At 45.4% G+C, this 9,616-nt stretch overlaps 1 long non-coding RNA gene across 1 annotated transcript; it reads right to left on the reverse strand.

Moving 5' to 3' along the window:
* Positions 1-2,052: 2,052 nt before the first annotated feature.
* Positions 2,053-3,424, reverse strand: LOC310680199. Its single transcript, XR_014512673.1, has 2 exons — positions 2,330-3,424; positions 2,053-2,197 (listed from the first exon to the last, which is right to left on the reverse strand). It is a non-coding gene; the product is annotated as an uncharacterized lncRNA (long non-coding RNA).
* Between the last annotated feature and the right edge of the window lie 6,192 nt (positions 3,425-9,616).

Genomic DNA, 9,616 nt, shown 5'->3' on the forward strand with positions numbered 1-9,616 from the left:
TATTGTTCTACACAATATTTCACCGCATCCACCTGTAACCGTAGCAACATGTTCTAATCTACAGGGAAATGTAAAGCTGCAAAGTCCTGCTTACATTTGCACAACTCTCTGATTCAGATTCTTGCAGCGCACAGCTGGCCCAATGCTACCTTCAGAAAGACAGCCTTCTAGCTGAAGTGGTTCTCTATTTTAAGGACTGTCCAGCTCAAGCCCAACTGAAAGATAAAGAACTATTAGCAGAGGCACAGAACTTGAGGATCAACAATGAGCACAGTGGTTCTCAAGCCTTTTTCCTTGGGCCACACTTTCAAACCCCTCAAATGCCCTGCTTTAATTGGGACATCACGAATCAGCCTCTGTTCCCAGAACTGACTGCCCCAGTTTTGCTCCCCTGTGCTGGTTGTGCCAGAGTGAGGCACCCCAAAACAGGCATCGGGAGACTTGGCACTGGCAGGAGCGGCCTTCTGGAAGACCACACCAGGGGAGGGAGGGGGGCAAGGAAGGGGGGTGGCAGGGAGGGGTGAATTTAATGAGTCTAGCCTCACCTACTTCAAAGGGTTGTTATGGGGATTAAATGAGAAGAACCATGTATGCCACCCTGAACTCCTTGCAGAGAAAGGTGGGCCAAAAAATGTTATAAAATGAAGAGAAGAGCTTGATAGAAGAGGTGCCTTAGCTGCTACTTACATGGCGACAGCATCACTGCTGCTTACCGGGAGGAAGAGGGGCAAGGAAGAGCCACACTGCTCCCATGGCTGTTGCTCTGCCTCCCAGGCTCACCCCCTCCCGTTAGGCATGCGTGCACATGCGGGGTGACAATGCATGGCTAGTTCGCACGTGATCTATGGTACTCTTTCTGTGGGAGCATGCATTCATGAGCCTGGTCAGCTCAGCTGGTTAAAACATGGCGCTGATAGGGCCACGTTGGCATGTTTGATCCTGATGGGGCAATGGGATCTTTCTGCCTTGCAGGGGTTGGACTGGATGATCCTGGGGATCCCTTCCAACTCTACAGTTCGCCCTGCACAATTCATATCTGAATGGTTTCACAGTCATCTCATCTGTGCTGTGCCAGCCTGGGATCTTGAGGTGCTGCCCTTGACTCCGCTAGCGGGGCCTGGGTGTATGGGGGGCCCCTGGAGAGAATCCCCCTCCCACTTGGGAGGCTTCCGCTGGCAAGGTGGGTGTGCAGGTGAATGCTGACAGGAATCTCTCACTGCCCTGCCCTGCCCTTCTTTATAGCTTATGATTTTCAGTTTTATACATTCCAGTAATTTTACAATCATTTTAACATTTCAAAACTTGACTTCCCCCTCTTTCTGCTGTTCATTAAATTTATTTTTATGTTTTCTGCATATCTAAATGAATGAATTTGCTCACCTATTCATCTACATTAAATATATATACTCTTATAAATGGAGGGACTCTTATAAATGGGGGACGCGGGTGGCGCTGTGGGTTAAACCACAGAGCCTAGGACTTGCCGCTCAGAAGGTCAGCAGTTCGAATCCCCGCGACGGGGTGAGCTCCCGTTGCTCAGTCCCTGCTCCTGCCAGCCTAGCAGTTCGAAAGCACTCAAGTGCAAGTAGATAAATAGGTACCGCTACGGCGGGAAGGTAAACTGCGTTTCCGTGTGCTGCTCTGGTTTGCCATGCTGGCCACATGACCCAGAAACTGTATACCAGCTCCCTCGGCCAATAAAGCGAGATGAGCACCGCAACCCCAGAGTCGGTCACGACTGGATCTAATGGTCAGGGGTCACTTTACCTTTACTCTTATAAGACTGTAGGTTATTACAATATCCTTATCCGTTAACAGTTTATTTGTAAATATCCAATAAACCATTTCCATTCTTTTATAAATAGTTATCTTGCTAATTTTCCCGGTAAGTTTCGCCATTTTGGCATGTTCCATAAGTTTTTGTATCCATTCTTCTTTTGCTGGGACATCTTCTTCTTTCCATTTTTGGGCAAGTAACTTTCTTGCCCATCCTCACAACTATTGGGAAAAAGAACCCCTGGGGATAAAAACATGATCAAAGACTAGTATATTTGTATTCCAAACTTTATTTGAATCCATACAAAAATTATTTCTCTATTTCTTTATTTAGATACTTAGAATTGTGGGGAGGGGGGAACTGGGCGTGGGGGGGGGGTAAGAGCTCCGCTCGAGCTGCTGGTCTCACTGCTGCCGTTGCCTGGAAGAGAAAATGAAAGGATTAATATTTTAATTGATTATTATGCCGATAACCCATCTTTCTGCACCCTCCGCCCCACTGCCAGATTTTCTCTGGCCTCTCTGTTCCTGAGGAAGAAAGATCAACACTCACCATCCACGTTGGTATCGGTGGACTCCATCCCCTGGTCGCATGGTCTCACAAAAATCGATCTGATCTTCACCACCTCCTCCTTTCCGTCCTTCATGATGTTCACCTCCTCCTTCCACTCATCTCCTTCCTTCTCCTGGCAGACCAGGGGATGTATCTTGGGCAACCGGCAGCAGGAGACCAGCAGCCCGCGGAGCCTCCTCAGACTTCGGAACCGAGGGAAGAAGAGGAAACAGTTAGGAAATGGGTTCTAGAGATCTCTGTGCTGGATTTGGGGCTCCTGGCAGCTAAACCTCCCCTACGTTTCAGAAAGGAGGAGAAATCCTACTTACACTTGAGACAAAGAGAGTCTCTGAATTCTCTCCCGCCACATCTTGCTCTGCTCTCCCTCACTTGCTATCCTCAAATGGTTGCTCTTCCCAAAGTGCTCAGCCAAGTCACTCAGCAGGGGGACGTGTCACAATGGAGGACATGACCCTGTTACTTTAGCTATCTTGCTTAATAATAAGGGGCATTGTTCCCCTTCACAGTCACTTTTCAAATCTATCTTTCAGTGGGTTAAGCAGTTTTATTCCATTTATTTAGAAAAGATCTCGAGCTGGCTTCATCCAGCACGATGCATTTCTGGACAGGACAGGAAACCCCTTCCAACCCCCAACCCCCTTTTCAACACGGCGGGGTCACCAAGGGAAAGCACTTCTGGCCTTGACTACGGCTGCTGTTTCTCACTTCATAGTTCAAAATAACCCCTCTCCACACCCTGTAGTAATCTGTCCAGTATTACGTTTCAATGTACCCCAAGCTCTACATTGGATTCTTGGATATTAAAAACTGGTTGAAACCATTTTATTCCATTCACGAAAGAAAACCTGACATGGAATTCTGATCAAGGTTTATAGACAATGGGTGAGACATTTATTGATCCTTTTTGTAAGTTATTATTTGTCTACTTTAGTGTTTTATTTATATATTGTAATCAAGAAGGGGTTGGGGTGGGAAGCAGTTTTGAATATGAAACTGGTGGATGGCTGTCATGAGTTCAGATCCATTTCATAGAATCGTGGAATCTTAGAGTTGGAAGGGAGCCAAGGGTCATCTAGTCCATTCAGCGACAGCATCCATGACAGACGGCCATCCAGCCTCTGTCTAGAAACCTCCAAGGAAGGAGAGTCCACCACCTTCCAAGGGAGTCTGTTCGACTGCCAAACCGCTCTTACTGTCAGAAAGGTTTTCATGAATGTTTAGTCGGAATCTCCTTTCTTTGAACTTGAAGCCATCTGTTCGAGTCCTAGCGTCCAGAGCAGGATAAAACAAGCATCCTCCCTCTTCCATGTGACAGCCTCTAAGATAGCTGAAGATCTCCTCTCAGTCTCGTCTTTTCCAGGCTAAACATACCCAGCTCCTTCAAGCATTCATCGTAAGGCTTGGTTTCCAGACCCTCGATCATCTTGGTCACCCTCCTCTGCACATGGTCCAGCTTGTCAGCATCCTTCTTAAACTGTGGTGCCCAGAACTGGACACAGTATTCCAAGTGTGGTCTGACCAAGGCAGAATTGAGTGGTACTATTCCCTCCCTTGATCTGGACACTAGACTTCTGCTGAGGCAGACTAGAATAGTGTTAGCTTTCTTTTGCTGCTGCATCACGCTGTTGACTCCTGTTAAGCTTTTGGTCCACCAAGACCCTTAGATCTTTTCCACCTGTACTGCTAGAAAGCCAGGTGTCCCCCATCCTATCTTAGTGAATCTGGTTCTTGCTGCCAAAGTGCAGAACCTGACATGATTCCCTATTGAAATTCATTTTGTTTGCTTGTCACTTGTCACCCAACTTGTCACTTTTCCCCAGGAGGACAAGGAAACATTTATGACCGCTCATCATGTCCCGGCGGTGGGTGACATTTGCAGCCTGGTGCATTGCACCACCATCTTGGAGCCACACTGCTCCCGTGGCCGTTGCTCTGCCTCCCGGTGTCACCACCTCTGAGTTCCCGCCGGAACCCAGCTGTTTGAATCAGCCAATCTGCGGCGGTCCGGGGGGCGGAGCTAGGAGGAGCAGACCTTACTGATGCAGGCTTCCGCCTGCTCCGCTCCTCTCATCGGGGAGGAAGTTTGCCCCCACACCATGTGTTTCTGCTGGAGGCAAGAAGGCAACATCGGTTGGATCTTCCACCGCACCTGGGAGCCTTGCGACCACCATCAAGCGGTCAGCTCTCTCCTCCAGCTGACAGGTGCTTTCCTGATGTCCTTTGGGTTGTTTATCAATTTTCCTTTATCTTTGATTTTAGATATAATATTTTGAGTTTCCTTTTTCTTCAGTTGCTACACCAGCAACCTTCCTGATTTTTTTGCATGTTCGAAGTACTTCTGTTTCATTTTTTTCTTTATTGAATTTATTTATTTATTGATCATTGAATTTGTAATAACTTAATAGTTATTGCTTTATAGTTTCTTTGTTGGGTTTCTGTATTAATTCTTTTTCCTTTTCTGTCAAGGCCTCTAAAATTTCCTTTTTCTTCTGTTCTCTCAATTTCTTATTATATGTATTTTGTTGTATCTACAGACCTCTCCTGACCGCCTTACTGGCATCCCAAACCACCTGTAATTTTCTTTCTCTATTTAAATTTAATTCAAAATAAACTCCTAATATTTTCTCTGCTTTTTCTAAAAGTGTATGATCATCTAACAACTCCTTATTCAATCTCCATCTACGAGTGGAGTCATTTCCCTCTCGCAGTATTACTGGATTATGATCTGAAATTGTTCTTGGTAATATTTCTATTTTTTTTAATTCTGCATATTTTAAAGCTGTGCTGGGCTTCTCTCACCAAAGAGTCCTTGCCCCAAACCTAGATCTAGGCATCCAGGGAATTTTCCTTGCCTACCAACAGGATGCTACTGTGAGGCAGTCAGGTGGGGGGTGGAGGGGAGGCAGGAGCATTTAGGCCTGCTGGGACGCATGGCCCAGTGACTGGTCAGGGATAGATGGGAAGTTCTACTTCAACATCCAGAAGGTCGCAGGTTCCCCATTACTGAACCAGAAGTTACTGTTGTCATTTTGGAAAACGGTTAAAATGATATATAATGAAATTCAACCAAGGGGATTTGAGGAAGTCACTTAATAATGTTACCAAGATTTAAACAGGATGTATGTTTGTTTGTTTGTTTGTTTTAAATTTTGGAAAATCAATTAAAAAAATTGAAAAAAGAAGAAGTTACTGTTGTCAGTACTGGTCTGTTGAAGCCCTTGCTCTGTACCTTTGTAATCCTTCCAGTAGCACCTTAGAGACCAACTAAGTTTGTTATTGGTATGAGCTTTCGTGTGCATGCACACTTCTTCATATACCAGAAGAAGAAGAAGTGTGCAAGCACACGACTTAGTTAACAAACTTAGTTGGTCTCTAAGGTGCCACTGGGAGGATTTTTTAAAGTTTGTTTCGACTATGGCCGACCAACACGGCTACCTATCTGTAAACAGCTACCAATAGTTTAAGCATGATTACATTTGCTCTCATAACCACTCTGTGAGGAGGGGCACTAAATTATTCCCATTAAGAGCAAGAAAAGCAAAAATGACCTGTAGTAACTTGCCCACAGACTCTCAATAAATCTGCTGCAAGAGGGGGTTGGGACCCTCTGAGTCTACAGTCTTCAAACCAGGGCTCCTAGATCCAACGAGATTTCCCCAGACACTCTACAAAACTGTTCCTAACTTCATGAAGCACAGACTATGGTGTTTACTTGTAGAGAAAAACTAGAAGAGGGGAAATTCAATATATTTTCATACATCCTTGTAGAAAGCTGCTAGTGACCCAAGTCAAAACAATGTTGCAACCTCATGCCATAAATGTCAGCTAATGGGTAATAATGAACTCCTGCTGCTCCAGGTTGTTTTGTTGGGAACAGAGAACACACTGAATCCTACCCAGGCTGCAAATCTCCACTTGGATTTTTGCATAGCTCACTTAAGAGGTTCACAGAGTCCCTAATCCTAAATTAATCCTTCCCTCCATAGCTATGTTTTCTTTCCAAGAACAGAATTATTTTGTCAATGTTATAAGAAAACAAAATGGGAAGATTATGAAGCAGTCCTGTGGAGAACCCAATTACCAACCATATGTTAAAAGCAGTAACTTAATCAGCTGATATCATTTTCTATTATGCCATTGCAAAAACATACTCAGCAATTTTCCCCCAATTTAGAAAATTCCAGAGGTAGCCCCTCTATAGAATCTTGTTTTCATGAAATGAAAGTGAGAGGTTCACTTTTGCCGAAGAGGAAGACCTTCTACCCTGCCTCCCTCAGGGGAGAGGTTTAAAATGCACTAGACACATGTGCACTAGAATTCCTTATGCTTCAGCCTTCTGCCCAGATCTCCAGAAGATTTATCTTGTGTGTAAATGCACACACAAAGAGACAATATGACCCTGCACTTGCCACCTCTGGTAACCGCCTAGCATTGAATGAGTAGCCTGCAACTACTCTATAATGAACAGAAGTAGACTCAGCTTCCTTAAGTTGTTAATAATAATAAATCTGCTGTAGTAAAGTAATAATTAACTAATGCAAAAGTATAATTAATGCAAATAAAATTAATAACAAAGTACACAGCAAGTAGGTTGGTATCTCCAGAGTGCATAGTGGGGACGGGGAATCACAATGACCTTTGGTCTGACAGTAGAGGTAATCTTACTCAGGAGTATCCCTTTTTCTATGTAATTGGCCTGCAAGCAGAGAAAGTTGAACCATAAAGAGCAGTGCACACCTCTTGGAACCCTACATGGTTGCTTCTAGTTTAGCTAGCCCCTGCTTAATGCCCAGCTTACTCCCAATTCTGTCACCCTCCTCGCTACAGTCAAACTGTCAATAGCTTTCTTTTCTACAACACAGGCGCACACAACACACTAGTCCTGTTCACAAAGTCACCAACGTGTAGGCTAAACACCCAAGCTGATGCCTATCTTGAGATCAAGCACTCTGCACCTAATACCTGCATGCTCAGTGCGACATGTTAAAGGAGTGTAGGCTCCCCTTTTCAGATACTGGGTTAGATTCAACTAGATTTAACTCAGAGTAGACCCATTGAAATTAATGGTCTTGACAAACTTTGGTTGATTATTTCAATGGGTCAGAGTAAACACTGAATCCCACCTACTGTTTTAAGTATGAAAGCATTCAGGGAATAATCACCTCCCCACTATTATCAAGTAAACAAAAGAAGACTTAACAACTTGTATACAGTGGTGCCTCGCAAGACGAAAAGAATCCGTGCCGCGAGTCTTTTCGTCTTGCGGTTTTTTCGTCTTGCGAAGCAAGCCCATTGACGGATTAGCGCTATTAGCGCTATTGGCACTTTAAGGGCTAAAAACGGCTTTTTAAGGCTTAAGGGATTAGCGGTTTTGCTGCTAAAATGCTTTTAGCAGCTTAGCGATTCAGAAAAAGGGGTTTTGGAGTAAAAAAAAAACTCAAAATTTTTCGTCAATTTTCGTCTTGCGAAGCAAGCCCATAGGGAAATTCGTCTTGCGAAGCGCCTCTGCAGACGGAAAACCCTTTCGTCTTGCGGGTTTTCCGTCTTGCGAGGCATTCGTCTTGCGGGGCACCACTGTACAACTATTCCATGTGTCTGTTATTCAGTCTGCCAACTCTTCCAGAATTATTTCACCAGCCCAGGCAAAAGCAGCACTGTCACAAAGCTGAGAAGCAATAGCGTGCAATGCCCATGTTTGGGGCATGTGAAACCTTTTACTTGGTAAAAGGAAAAACAAATATGGTATGATAAAAGGAGAATTCTGGAATTTCCTGTGCGGCAATGTGGTGACACCCCTGCCACTGCTGCTGCTAGGAGAAAGCCAGCAGGGACCACAGAGGCCGCCGGAGCCGGATAGCTATGTGGCAGAGGCCAGGACCCGCGAAAGCGGAGGAGCATCCTAGTGAAGCCCAGCTGACTAGGAGCGCACCATGGGAGGGCTGCTCTGACACCAGCGAGCAACTGGGTGAGTGCCTCCCGTGAGTGGGCAGGGTGAGCTTTGGGCCGGGAAGCAGCGTCTGAGCCCTGTGTGGCTGTGTCCTGAACAAACCTATTTTTTTTTAACTTGGGAAGGGAGGCGGAGAGGCCTTCCCTCCTCACCCTGCTCTTCCAAAATAGTCATAGAACCATAGAATCATAGAGTTGGAAGAGACCACAAGGGCCATCGAGTCCAACCCCCTGCCAAGCAGGAAACACCATCAGAGCACTCCTGACATATGGTTGTCAAGCCTCTGCTTAAAGACCTCCAAAGAAGGAGACTCCACCACACTCCTTGGCAGCAAATTCCACTGTCGAACAGCTCTTACTGACAGGAAGTTCTTCCTAATGTTTAGGTGGAATCTTCTTTCTTGTAGTTTGGATCCATTGCTCCGTGTCCACTTCTCTGGAGCAGTCTCCATCTCAAAGAAGAATCATACCGCCCAATCTCATTGATAAACCAAGACTACAAGATATTCACATCAATATACAAAATACTATTCCAAAACCCCATAAAACCCCTCGGCGCAATCAAAAAACAATGGGAGGACGACATAGGCTATGAGATTAGCTTCACCCCATGGACTAGAATGTGGTCTAAACCTCCCTTTGAATCCATCTCACTCTGAAACCCACAGATGGTGCCAACCCAGGCACCATTCCTCCCAAGGGAAGGCAGAGACGTTTGCAGGTGTTTGGCCAGCATCTCCAATGGTTGGAGGGATGCCTGGCTTTTCCAGAAGGGAGCTGGGAATCAGAAACCAACCTTGGTCTTCGGGAGAGGATGGTTTCAGAGCGAGGAGCCAGAAAGGGAGAAAGAGAAGACCAGGAGGCAATTTGCGCCCCTTAGGCGTGAGAGCAAAACACTAAAACGACGGGGAAGCCCAGCGTTTGCTTATCTACTTATCTGTTTTATTTAGCTAAGCGAGGATGGCTTCTCCGGAGAATCACAGGGCGGTTCACAGCAAAAAGATACAAAATGCATAATAAAAAACAAGAGCAAAAAGAAGACAAACTAGTAACCCACAACACATTTGCAACAACACAGAAAGATTACAATAGAAAAAATTATGTTTTTGTGTATCATTTTGCTTTGTAGTTTGCGTTATTACGGTGGAAAATTTAATAAAAATTTATTCAAAAAAAGGAAAAAAAAGAAAAATCGGACTAATACCTGAAGCAGCAGCGAGCAAGCCTTTTTCAAGGCTCCGCCCCCTGGGCCACTGGCCCCGCCCCCGCCCCGGGACCCCGAGGTGAAGGGGGCGGGATTGGCGGGGACGGCAGCCGGCA

This window comes from Podarcis tiliguerta, assembly GCF_965153285.1.
Source record: "Podarcis tiliguerta genome assembly, chromosome: 6".
NCBI classification, from domain to species: domain Eukaryota; kingdom Metazoa; phylum Chordata; class Lepidosauria; order Squamata; family Lacertidae; genus Podarcis; species Podarcis tiliguerta.